Below are 14,167 nucleotides of genomic sequence, written 5' to 3'. Positions count from 1 at the left end.
AAATAGTTCTTATCATTTACTTGTTATTTCCTCCAATTGTTTTTGAAGTTTCGGTCCCGATATTCCAACTTGAGTGCTCTGGGTGTGTGATCTTGTCCTTTGGGCAGCAGTCTTCTAATATGAGAGAGCAGATTTTTAAAAACTTTTCTTGGAAGATTTTGTGAAGAGGGTCCATCTAATAAAGAAAAGAGTCCATCTTTTCTTTTTAAAAACCTATATGCCACTTGTCTACGTCCACCTTTTTATTTACCTTTAAATTATCCCAATGTTAGAGCCTTAGCTACTTTGACCTTCATCTTGCAGGTAGATGCAGGTGCTCCAGGCATAGTACTTAATCAGTGTGGGCTGGCAGAACATGCCACTTTGGCATGAGGATTATTTTGAGCTGAAGGCAATTGAGAAGCAGATACAAGAAAAGTCTCCCACCCTTCCAAATACCCACTTGCCTAAAAACAGGACATAAATTTACAAAGGTGTCATTCCTCCCCTCTCTACCAGGAAGGACAAAGGTTAATCAGTAGAGACAACTTTAGACGCTATCCACTTAGATACACCACCGGAGGAATCTTCAAAATAAGCTTTACTAACTAGCCTTGATCTACCATTAACTTCCCATATATCTATCTGCCTTTCCACAAGTTACTGCCCCTAGAGACTCAAGGTTCTTTTCCTTCATCTTGTCAGTTTTCTAAAAATGTATGACTCCTTTGTTAAGATACCATATAAGCCCAGTTCTAACCAAATCTTTGAGTTACCCATCTCTGGACTTCTGTACATTTTAATAGACTTCTGTTTGTTTTTCTCTTGTTATTCTGTCATTGGTCAGTCTAATTTATGAGCTCTTAGCAGGAAAAGCTAAGATTGGTGGAGCAAGAGATTTTTTCCTCCCCTACGTCACTTAATTCCAAAATTCTGTGGATTTCTCAGCAAATCTTTATGGCTATATCATTTCATTCCATGCCTAGACATAATATTCCATAGAAGAACCTTGAGTGCCAGCTATATAATGCTGAAAAAATCCTCTGTGCCTTCAGCCTCACCATATGGTATAGCTCTGAAGATGGATAGCAGCAAGAAACCTAGTGAGCCCCTGTGTAGGGAGTGAAATAGAAATGACAGATAGCATGACAAATAGAAGAAACAGTCAATTAATCAGTCAACATTGATGCATGGTGCTCCTACTAGGGCCCATGCCAGGCATTAAAGGAGGGATGACATAGGCCTTGCCTTAAAAGGTCTGATTTGGAGATTCAATATATATTCCTAAATAGTTATCTCAAATATTCCAAAATTCCAATACTTATTAAATCAGTAATTTTTAAGAGCAAATGGTGGCATTAAAAAGAACTAAATATTAATGTTTTGTGGAATCATTAGGACTGACACGTTTAGGGAAAATTGTTTTTGGTCGGACTTCTGTAGCAAGATTTCAGAAACGAACATGAAAGCCTTTGAATGACGTGGGAACCAATGTAGCAGAGAAGCTGGAGCCAGACTCAAGGTGGCAAATTCTAGAAATAGTGAGAGGATTTCACTGAAGAGAAGCTATCACGAAGACAGAGCCTGAGTTAACAGGAGACCGTCTGTTGAGCAGTCGGAAATGTTGTGATTTCTCGGTATTAGGGCCACAATTCAAGGGACAAAGAACAAAATGTGTTGGGAAAAAAGTTCGGCAATTAAAACAGCTTTAAAATCATGTTTCTTACTGATGGTCTGTTGACATTTTGCACATAATAAGTGACCAAAGAATGCCAGAGAATTATTGTCTGGGCAGAATAAAATATGGCACTTTAAAAGCTAAATTAAGCTTTTATCTCCTGAATATGTTCTGACTTTGGAGATTTAGAATGATCAATTTCTATCACTGGTAGAGAGCCATACTCTGAATATTGAGTTTAAGATCTATCATTTGCTTGAGCTGAATTATAGTAGTTTAATTTTTAAAACAACACTGCTGAAATAGTTTTCATACAGGAGCTAGATAATAGATTGTAATACAGATTAGAAGAAAACGCAGTACATTTCTTCAGGGTACAAACAGGTGCAGTTATGTCTCTGCATATGCATCTGATGCTTATGTATTTTAAATGAAAATTGTTTTCTTTTAAGAGAAAATACTATATTGAATATTGATGCAAAGGGATTATATATTTGTGTTTTATTTTCCAGAGTCGTAAAACTCATTTTCTACCTCTAATGAGAGTCCATGAAGTATTCCACAATGTTTGCAACAAATCTGGCTTTCAGGGAAACAGATTTATATAAACTATAGCTGGGATTTTTCTGTATCTATAGGCAATTTCTTTGTAATATTTTATGCAGGCTTATTATAATTTTATCTATATACATGTTTAAGTATGTTTTGAGGAGTACAGAAAAAATCAAAATTGAAACTGAACAAAGAATTCAAAATGAGTTATCAAGACAAAGGATTCTCAAATAATGAGTTTGGAAGTAAGATAAAAGTCTCCTGAAGAGGCTTCACTATACAGAGTACATATCTGAACAATTTCAAATTGTGCCCTCGTAATCAAGACTTTTCTACAGCACTGACTATAATTATCATTATTAAGAATAGTATGGATATTATATATAATAAACACTGAAGAGGCCTTATTTGAAACTAATGTTTCTAAATAATGTAACTAAACTCAGAAGCATTTACATAAGCAGTTACATGAACATCTTTTCAATAAAGAGGAAGCCCAGTGGTATAAGAACAAGTCGATTTCAATCTCAATGTGAAGTTAAAACATAAATTGGGACCACAGTGAGTGTCTGTAATTACAGAGATGTGCTGTAGAATGGGGTGAGTTCTTTTTCTGAAGCTATTCCTGAAGAAGATAAATGAGGCACAATGGTGTACTTTTTCAGTGGTTAGATTTTCAATACATCCTTTGTAATGAACCTAAGGTGGCTTGGGAGAAGAAAGACTGATGCATCTGAAAGTGGAGATACCACAATGGTCTTTCTATGCAATGATGAGCAAAAGTAGTTGAATTCATCAGGATAGCATAACCATGAGCAATAGATAGACCATATATTAATATTGTTGTAAAAGAGCTAGCCTTCTACAAAAATCAAGTAAAAATGTGATAACTCAAAAGAGATTCTGAAAAAAAATGATGATTGAATGTGTTCCTACCATCCTACTTTGTCAATCCCATTCATATCCTCAACTACTGCTTCTGAATGAAGCACTACTGAGTACATTGCTAAGGTCTCAGACTGCTGGGTAGAGAGGCAATGAGAGTACAGTTAAGCATACTGTCTCAGCTCTAAGTTCAGAACAGCTACTCTAATACTCTTTAAAGTATTTTTTTAATGGTTTTATTTATATTTGAGAGAGAGAGGAGAGAGAGAAAGACAGAGAAAGAGAAAGAGATTGCAAGCAGGGATAGGGCAGAGAGAAAGACAGAATCTGAAGCAGGCTCCAAGCTCTGAGCTGTCTGTACAGAGCTCATGGGGCTTGAACCTATGAACCATCAGATGATGACCTGAGCCAAAGTCAGACGCTTAACCAATTGAGTCACCCAGGAGTCCCCAAAGCTGTACCGATGGGCTCCTATCCCTCTGTAATGCATCACACCTTCCTCCTAATAAAATCATAGGCCTTTGTCCTTTTTGAGGCAGACCCTGTCATGGTAAGGTTACCACATGGGTGAGCCAAACGGAATTCACCGTTTCCACAGATAAGCATTTCTTACATAGAGAACACTCAGAAGTGGTTGGAACAAAACGGTAACTCACGCTGAAGTTTCTCCATATGAAAGCTTGAGGCCAGAATAACAGAACCCCTTCTCCCCAAACCCAACTGTAAACTGGAATCTGGGGGAAAAAATGTATGCAGGAAGTTTACCTTTGTAGCCAGATAGATGTTTGGGGACTAAGTGTGAAGAGTCCTGGGATGCTAATTAAATACTGAGGCTCCTGGAGAAAGCCCCATCTGCACAAATCCATGAACTTCTGAGAAGGGCGGCACCTGTACAAGTGTCCGGTCCTAGGAGCGTGCTGGCCTGGGGAGAAGTGTTGGAACATCAGACCAGTAGACACACCTTAATCTGAGTTTGGGGGAATGACAGATTTTTCAATAAAAGAGACTATGAAGTAGTAAGTATTTTTCATGGAACTTCATCTGAGGGCAAACATTGCCAGCTCTTACATTACCAACAACCGTTGTGGATGCCACAGCCCCTCTTGCCGCTTAATCCGTCAAGTTATCATGATAGCAGTGATGGGAATTATAAAGGCTAAAAATGCCAAGAGTAGATATGTCCTTAAGGGAATTTATCACATAACAACAGTGAAAAAATTCCAAACAGGCAGGTTCTTTTAGTGAATTTGAATTTGGACTTGAACTTGAATCTAGCTTTGAAATTAAATCTTGAGGAAACCATGACAACTGTTAGAGAAACAAAAAGGGACCCTGAGATTAATTCATATCTTTAACAGTAGGCTTTCAGGTACTAAAATATATAATTCTCAAATTTAAAAATTAGAAAAATTAAAGAAGTAGGTGGTGATTGTGAAGAATTAGATTAGTATCCCATCATCTTGAAATGGTAAAAACATAAAGAAATTGACAAGGGACTTGTAATGCATACCCAGAAAGTCTACTGTGTGAAAAATAGAAGTTGAAGAAAAGAAAATAGTTGGGGAGAGACACTAACTACCGAAATGATAGGTAAGAATTTTCTGCACCTATGTACACGTGTATGCCTGTATGTGTGTACACTTGCTCTGGCAGAACCTCTGTATTCTTTTTTTCTTTCTTTCTTTCTTTTTTTTTTTAACTAACAAGCTTCCTTGTTAACAAAAAGGACAAGTTGTTTGCAAAAGAAAACAAATTACACCAGTATTGAACTTCTCCTTTATAATACCAAAGGAAAGAAATATGGCTTAATATCTACAGGCTACCAAAAAATAATAATAAAGGAAAGGAATCAACATCTATGCACAACTCAGAATCATTCATTTAATGGAAATGAAACTCATTCATTGATTTGCAAAAATTTAAAACCATATTATTCTATATCCATCAGAGGAAATACTTAAATGGACTTAATACCAAACAACAAACTGATAGAACAGATTTCTCAGGTGCCAGGATGGAGGCCTGTGAGGGAAGAGAGATCCTCCCATCAAGAAAACTGAGTTTTGTTATCCGTGTCCTGCAGTATCTGTGTAGGTTTTATATCAGGAGCATGTTCTCACTTTATGTAAGTTTGTACTGCCACTATTGGAGTTTTCTTTCACTATTTTAAAATGGGAATGGATGACTGGGTTAAATTGTATTATTAGTCAGACGAATTTTAGAATAGTGAGAAAGCATATTCATGAGTGAGAATGTACATGTACTGAAGTTTCTGCTTTTACATATTAACCTTTAATTTGGGTGGATTTTGAATGATCTCTTTCTGGAAATAGGGTGATTGTGTTTCAAATGTACATAAAATAGTTGAACTGAGTCCTCAGGCACAGATATTGAATTATGTACTTGGGGGGAAAGATTGTTTGGGGAAGGCCAGAAATCAAATTGTGAAATATAGTAGGAATATTGTTTGGTCAGCTTATCTCCTTTCATTAGGGAGCAACCAAAGTCCTGCTCTACACAAATTCTCTATTCAATTGGAGAGAGTTATTTTATCTATGAGTATTTTTAGCACCTACTTATTTTATTATCAAAACTTTCAATGATATTTCTTTCAAATTCATATCATATTGTTTCAATTTTATGGCCATAGTAAATATAATTGGAAATTTAGTTTATAGACATTTTGAGAAAGAGAATCTCATGATTATTCATGTTTGCATTCTTTCCTTACTTTAATTGCCTATCTAGATCATACCCACTCCACCCCACTATTTCCCAAAGCAACAATCATAGTTCTGCTAGTCCAACTTGTTAGGGACATTTTTGTCTCCTACAGGACCCAAACTTGTTAGTCTTTCTTGTTTTCACCCAGGTCCAGAGCTTTGTAAGTCAATAATATCAGCCCTCCTCACTGTTTCTTTTGTTTTGTTTTATCTATCTCTTATCCACAGAAATATTTGTGATCTTTTATTTTTAGTACCAGCTATGATTATTTTGTTTTCTTCTATTGTTATATTATCTATTATTAATTTGGGGTGTCTGTATTACTTGGAAATCTTCTCTCTCTTTTATACATATACACACTTTATTTTATTCCTTACCACATTCCTAATCCCAGTTCCCACCCCTGTAAACACCTATTCTTTTGTTCACAATTTGTATTCTTCTCAAACCACTATTCATGACTTATTTGCACCAGTGCGTATTTTTGAATAATATATAGTATATTTTTATGTGTTTGATGCTCATAAATTGCATTATGCAATACGTCTCATTATGTGATACATCTCAGGAAATGTTGATTCTGTTTTTTACTGAACATTTTACTTTTGACGTCTATCTCTGCTGATATAGGTAAATTTTGTTCTTTCCACTGTTATGTAATACTCCCTCATATGAATATGTGTATTGCATATTTTGCCTTAATTTCTTTTCCTTGACAGCATTCTTAAATCTTTGCTCTGCAAAGCATGCTGAAGATGGACATCATTACACGTTTATTTCCCTAAGTGTGGGAGCACTTCTATAGGAGATAGTAGACATGATTTCTAGCTGGACAGGGAGAGCTGTATCTTTATCCCAGGAAATGCTTGGATGTCTGGTTTTTGGCCTTCTCAAGGTAAGGACAGTGGACTTTCTAATGTTTGTTTAGGGCTTGAAATTCCTCTGACAACATGCAAGATTAGCTTCTTTACTGATACTTTGTAACTACCCTAACCATTTGAATGAACCTGACTCAACTACCTAGCAAGTCACTGAGAGCTTTCGGAAAGAGCTCTCCCAAAGACAAATTCGAGTCAGAATCAGCCTTCTCCCAGGGCACAGAGGTGGGGCCCAGAAGGAGTTTATACTGTGGATATCTCTGAGATCTCTGATGCTTGCTTGTGTTCACTAAATAAAAGCCTCACCTGGGTATATTTTTGGGTCTGGTGAGTTAGTTCAAATATCTGAATTGGGAAAAACAATACAGATCTATCCCCAGGAGTGGAATTGCTGAATCATAGAGTATGTTTCTGTTAAATTTCAATGAAGTACAGAAAATTCTCTTTAACAGCTACACTAGGCCGAAATGTCCAGGACTTTCCACTTTTCTTCATCCTCACAAACTACTTTCTATCAGCATGATTGAGGTATAAAGGTATGTTAGCATGCCTTTAATGTACACTTCCTGATTCCTAAATTGTTTACATATCTCTTCGAAGATGTATTGAATGTTCAGGTGTTCCTTTTGTGAATTGCATATTTTAATCCCTTACCCATTTTTTATTGTGTTTTCTGTCATTTTTCTTGAGGAAGTCCTTAAATATCCTTGATATTAATCTTAATCGAATTTGACACTTTTCTCTTAGCTGAATCTATTATACCTCTACTTTAATTCCCTCTTTTATAAAGTAGAAACCAAAATAGCACCTAGAACTCTTTTCCTCATCTAAAGATTAAATGAGATAATAACATGTAAAACACTAGTACAGCATTTGACACTTAGTGAGAATTTGGTGCACACTAGTTATCTCTTAAGCTTTTTCAAGTTGAACTAATACTTTTGTGGGACTTAAATATGTACATAAATTAGATTTAAATTGAATTTTAATCTACATTTATTTTTTTTAATTTTTTTTTTAATGTTTTATTTATTTCTAGGAGAGAGACAGCATGAGTAGGGGAGGGTCAGAGAGAGAGGGAGTCACAGACTCTGAAACAGGCTCCAGGCTCTGAGCTGGCAGTCAGCACAGAGCCCGACGGGGGGCTCGAACCCACGAACCGTGAGATCATGACCTAAGCGAAAGTCGGACGCTTAACCAACTAAGCCACCCAGGCGCCCCAATCTACATTTAAATTGAATGATTTCTTCTGTACTATATTTAATCTGGGACTAAAGTCTCCGGCTAGACACAGGAAGTTTAGAATATACACTATAGTGACAGATGGAGAAGATATGGGTGGGAAATCTGAAGCCATTACTCTGAGCTTGAACTCACATTAGCCTTGCACTCCAGCCTGTGTGGGAGGCAGACTCTGCCCTTCAAGCTGACCTGACTTTCTGCAGCAAACACCTGACCTGCAGATGATGTAGGGATCGCATACCTTCATCTGGGCACATTTTCTCCATGGAATCTATATATTTGTATTTTCAAAACTGCAACACTTTCATCACCATTACTCTTGCCCCTAGAGTGTGATTTTTCATCCAAGATGTCAAAATATTTTGAAAAAGGTGTCATGAAATACAAAGTCTAAGTTGAATCTGACTTCTGTACTGAAGAAGAAAAAAACCTAGAAGGGAAAGAATAAAATAGACTAGAAAGTCTCGATAAGAAATAGAATCACTCATAAATTCATGAGGCAAAATGTGTTTTCTAAAATGTGTAATTGGCAAATAGAGATAGATTTGAAAAAAATGGGTCAATTGGGATGTGCATGAAGTTTTCTTAATAGAAACTTTTACTTTTAGTTGCTAAACAAATTCTTGAAATGTTGGAAACATTTCAGAAGTTCTCAGGAAATGATCATTAAAGCAAACTGCTAGTGGTTGATAAATTCCCACCCTAGTGTGCTTTCTTGGCTCTTTCAATCAATACCTCTCTTCTTGGCCAGATTCTTTACCAGCAAAGAGTTCTGGGGAGCATTTTATATTCACTTATCTAAATCAGATCACTGTAAGATGCACACTGTCCTAAATTGTGTATATTCAACCTAGATTTAGAAAAATATTCCATCTTTTATAATCAGTTTCTGGAGTACTCTGTTAAGCAGATGAAAGATCACATGTAGGCATGGAGGAAGAATACAATGCAAGTTCCATTAGCAGAGACAGCCTCAAGCAATGGAGAAAGGGAGTAGCTTCACGTGTGTATAGACTTTTCTCTGATGCTTTCTTTGACGTCCCTAAGCAAAATCATCATTAGCTCTTCCCAAGTCCAGGGGGATATACTTTCAAAATACTCTGAATAATTTAATTATAATCATGTTCTCTGGAGACCTAACAGATTACATGTAAATATGAAATAACTTTTCTTGGAAGCTTTCAGATCATCTATTGACCTTTATTACATTAATCAGTAAATTTCAATTAACTAATCAAGTAGATTACAAAATATTATAGATTTAAAGATTATGTGTATGCTCAAACTTTCCAAACTGAGCTAACCCTCTTATGTAACTAAATGAGCAATATAGGTGTGCTCTTACTTGATAACACACTGTTCCATAAACCATATGCAAATACACTCGTCTTACAAACATAATGAGGAACGTTCCTTTTATTATATTGTACTATAATTGTATCATAATCAAGATGTGGAACCCAAGAAACAATAGTAAGGGACACACCAATCATATCTCATAAATCATATCATCAATGAGTGGACTCAATAAATAAGCAAAGACTTGGGTAAATTCTTAAACTCAGAAGCAGAGTTGCAAAGAATAAGCTTTTCATACAATCTTAGCTGAAAATAGAAGAATAATCATTTTTGTGAGCATAAAACGGTAAGAAGTGTGTGTGTATGTGTGTGTGTGTGTGTGTGTGTGTGTGTTTCTCCAACTATCCCTACAGTTCTTCATAACGGAGGTAATTTCATTTTTTAAAGAGTGGGCTGTGGGGTATATGACCATGAATAAGATCTGATAAAGCGTATTCCTCTTCCTAGTGCTTCCACAGCTAGAGTTTAATACTAGTGGGTACTTTTATTAATCAAATGATATATTTGTCTTCTTGGTATTTTTCCTTTATTTTAATTAAAATTGCATACCTTTGCTATGTGTTACTTATAAACTTTTGTGATAGTGTGAAAATATTGACTAAAATAGTCTTTTCATATCAGTGCCTAAAAACATGGTAGTATTTTAACATACTTTCTTATTTGAAGACCAAAAGTAGACCTATGACTATTAGAGGAACTTAAATATTAGCTTTAAAAAATAAACACATGTTATTTATATGTAACAACTTTTTCTTTATTTACTTGGTTAATACCTACTTATCCTAAAACTCCATGTTCATTTCCAATAATCCTGAATCTAAACTGTAAACAGATCCTCGAGTTCAAATTTTAGAGTTTCTGTTTTGTTTTACTTTTCTATTCCATTTCATATTTTTCTTGATTACAATTAATGATGTTTTAATATATTTAATTTATCAATGTAACTGGTTAATAATAGATTCTGGTGAAGAAAGACAATGCAGAGGCAATATAATTAATTAAATAATTTAACAATCTGAGTTCCAGAAACATTTAATTACCTATGTAAAAGGTAGTAGAGAAAGATAAACCACATTCTCAAGTTTCAAACACTCTAGAAAGGGAGGTAATTATGCATACAAATAAAGTAAGAACTCAGCCTGTGCTAAGGACTGTTAAAAGCAGTACAAAACATGCTACAAGTACAAAAATGAAGAAATATGTTTTTATGAGTAACAAAAGTAAAAGCTGTGAGACTGGAAGAGAAGAGTAAAGGAGAATGAGAATAGAGATTAAATCAAGATTTGCACTGTAGAAAAAGTGATAGACACAAGAGTGTGGAGAATACCCTGGAATTTCCTGAGCTTGTATGATGGGTTAACAAGGCATAAAGAATTAGAAAGCCATAGGATGAACACCTAAATTTGGGTAAACAAGATTAGGTAAATAAGATTAGGTAAACAGGGCAAAGGCCCCCAGTATAGAACAAAGACATAGGAATAGAAAAGCCTCAGGATGAAAGCATCAAAAATGAGGCAAACAAGATGAGGTATTCAGGGCAGAAACACCCCCAACTTAATACAGTAGCAGAAAGCTGCTTTCACAGGAAGNAGAAAAAAAAAAAAAAAAAAAAAAAAAAAAGCAAGCCTTGTTGACACTGAGATACCATGCTCTGTCTTTCTTGTCCCTCAGGCAAGTTTAGGTAATCAGAGGTGGGACCTCATGTCCTGCCCAGCACCAGGACTTTGGCACCAGGACTTTGTTTCATATTGACCCAAGCCCCTAACATCGCATATCTTCAAACTCTCCTTTCCCTCATGCCTATGAGACAGTTTCATTGTCTCTTTGTGCATGCCCATCACACTTGTAAGCCTTCTGATCCTAATAAAAACAGAGCAAGGACCCTTATTTAGTGCTCTTGTTTCCTCCTGGACATTAGCATCTCTTGCATCTTCAATCCTGCGTCCACTCTGTTGCTGGACAAATGAGAACTCCAGAGCCAGAGTCTACAACATAGGAGTAGTCAATGTAGAGGCTGTCAGCAGAGAAAGCAGTTTTTATTTTCCTAATTGGCAAATTATTAGAGTTTTGCCTCATTAGAGGTTCAGTAATTCAGTAGAAGTAAGACTTAAGGGTCTCTTGCAGTTAAAGAGGCATATTAAAGACACTACTACTCTGCTTTTCCCTTTGAGGTCAAGAGAAAACTTCTTTTTAAATGGAGAAGAAAACTTCTTTAATAAAACAGGTAATAGCTATAATTCCAAACCAGAACTTATGAAGAATAGCTGCTGAATATAGTAATTTTCAGACCTAAGAAGTCTCAGTGCATAAAGTACACTCATAGTTCACATGAGCCCTGGCAGGAGTTCTCCCAAGGCAGGTGTGCTACTCCAATGGGAGGCAATAAAGATGATCTTATCCAGAGCAGTAATTCTGGACAACTGGATAGACTGAGGAGCAACTTCTAAACTCGACTGCACTCTCAATATTGGAAGGAAACATAAGACCACAAGAGACAGTACATAGATCAGCCACTGTTAGAAGAAGTAACAGTCATTATGGCATTGTGGAGGAAAGTGCAACAGCAAATGGCTTTACACACAATAGAATTAGCTAAATCACCTCACAACACAAAAATCTTTATCTCCTGGACTTGCATTCTAAGCCATGCTGATTTCTTTCTTCAACAACAACTAAAAGGATTGGGCCACACTGAGTAGATAAATCCCCTACACCTCCTGTCTACCTCAGTCATGCTTCTGAGTTACAGAACACGCTAATGCTGTTGGAACATAATCAGTCAGTTAAAAAAAATATCATGGGAAGCATTTAAAATAGACAATATATGGCACAAACAGACACATAGAACAATGGAATAGAATAGAGAACTCAGATNGGCAGAAGACATGAACAGACACTTCTCCAAAGAAGACATCCAGATGGCCAGCAGACACATGAAATGATGCTCAGCGTCCCTCCTCATCAGGGAAATACAAATCAAAACCACACTGAGATACCACCTCATGCCAGTCAGAGTGGCTAAAATGAACCAATCAGCAGACTGCAGATGCTGGCGAGGATGTGGAGAAATGGGCACCCTCCTACACTGTTGGTGGGAATGTAAACTGGTGCAGCCCCTCTGGAAAACAGTGCGGAGGTTCCTCAAAAAATTAACAATAGAACTCCCCTATGACCCAGCAGTAGCACTGCTAGGAATTTACCCAAGGGATACAGGAGTGCTGATGCATAGGAGCACATGAACCCCAATGTTCATAGCAGCACTCTCCACAATAGCCAAAACATGGAAAGAGCCTAAGTATCCATCAACGGACTAATGGATCAAGAAGATGAGGTTTATCTATATAATGGAATACTGCATGGCAATAAGAATGAAATCTGGCCATTTGTAGCAATGTAGATGGAACTTGAGGGTGTTAATCTGAGTGAAATAAGTCAGGCAGAGATGGACAGATACCATATGTTTGCATGTATACGTGGATTAGGAGGAACTTAATGGAGAACCATGGGGGAGAAGAAGGGGAAAAATAGTTGGGGAGAGGGAGGGAGGCAAACCATGAGAGACTCTTGAATGCTGAGAACAAACTGAGGGCTGATGGGGGTGGGGGAGAGGGAGTAGGTGGTTAATAGGCATGGAGGACAGCACTTGTTGGGATGAGCACTGGATGTTATATGGAAACCAACTTGACAATAAACTAAGAAAAAAATAAAATAAAATAATAAAATAGACAATATAATCTGACTGGAGTATAAAAGACCAAAGAGTTAAAACGAAAACCTAGGTTGAAATTTGGAAAAGTTCAATCAAGCGAGAAAAGAAGAAAAGTAACTGTATAAGGGAAAATACAGAGGTAAATGAGAGTTTGGGGTGTCAAATTCTCCTAGTCAGTTTAGCATGATTAGCCTATAGCCGCTGTGGAGAAAAAGGGCTAAAATGAGAATTCCAGGTAGACATAGGCCAAATCATAAAGAGCCTTTGTAAGTCATAACAGGGAGTGATGGTGGAAGTGGGATGGAAGGAATGAAGGACAATATTTGGGCAAAGTGAGGGCTTCATGCTAAGATGATGATTCTGCAAATTTCATTCACATGGATAAAAAGAAACAATTCCTCCAACATATTTTTCCTGTTGATGATTTTTGTTCTGTATTAGTTTCTTTTTATTTAAAGTTTATGGTCTCCCACTTAACTACCTATTGTTGTTAGAAAAACATTAATCTGGGGCACTTAGGTGACTCATTCAGTAAAGCTTCCAGCTTTGGGTCAGGTCATGATCTTGCTATTAGTGAGTTTGAGCCCCGCATTGGGCTCTTTGCTATCATCATGGAACCTGCTTTGGATCCTCTGTCCCCTTCTCTCTCTGGCTCTCCCCTGCTCATGTGTGTGCTCTCTCTCTCTCTCTCTCTCTCTCTCTCCATACATACATACATATAAATGAATGAATTAATAAATAAATATTTAACCAAAAACGAAAGAAAGAAAGAAAGAAAGAAAGAAAGAAAAAAAGAAATAAAGAAAAGCAATAGCCTAGTATTGCATTCATCCTGTGTCAGAGCAGTGAATCCAAAAGTCCATTCTTTCAAGCACAATAAAGATAGAGGGGTCTCATAAGGAGTGAATAATTACAAGAAATTATCTTTGTTCTGGGTCAGATAACTGAATGTTAGAAGTCAGACAATATATAAACTATCCTATTGAAAGTAGGTCCTGTGTAAACTGGATAAGAGGTGCAGGTACTCTACAAACTGACTCCCCGGCTGGCTTGGATACCACAGCAAACATCCAGGCCATAATGCCCTTCCATCATGCAAAATAGCCTGCAGAGGCTTTGATCGACACAGTAAAGGGCATGGAGATCTGACTTTTCAAAAAC

General features: G+C 36.7%; 1 protein-coding gene across 1 annotated transcript in view; it reads left to right on the top strand.

The window, feature by feature from the left end:
* The first annotated feature begins 6,691 nt into the window (after positions 1-6,691).
* Positions 6,692-14,167, top strand: part of KYNU (kynureninase) — a 133,861-nt gene continuing 126,385 nt past the window's right edge. Inside the window, exon 1 of the mRNA XM_077767840.1 lies at positions 6,692-6,713. The gene's annotated coding sequence lies outside the window, so the exon portion shown is untranslated. The remainder of the gene's footprint in view (positions 6,714-14,167) is intronic.

This window comes from Crocuta crocuta, unplaced genomic scaffold (assembly GCF_008692635.1).
Source record: "Crocuta crocuta isolate KB4526 unplaced genomic scaffold, BGI_CrCroc_1.0 scaffold154, whole genome shotgun sequence".
NCBI classification, from domain to species: Eukaryota; Metazoa; Chordata; class Mammalia; order Carnivora; family Hyaenidae; genus Crocuta; species Crocuta crocuta.
The sequence above is the reverse complement of the archived record's forward strand: the minus strand, read 5'-3'. Positions and strand labels throughout refer to the sequence as shown.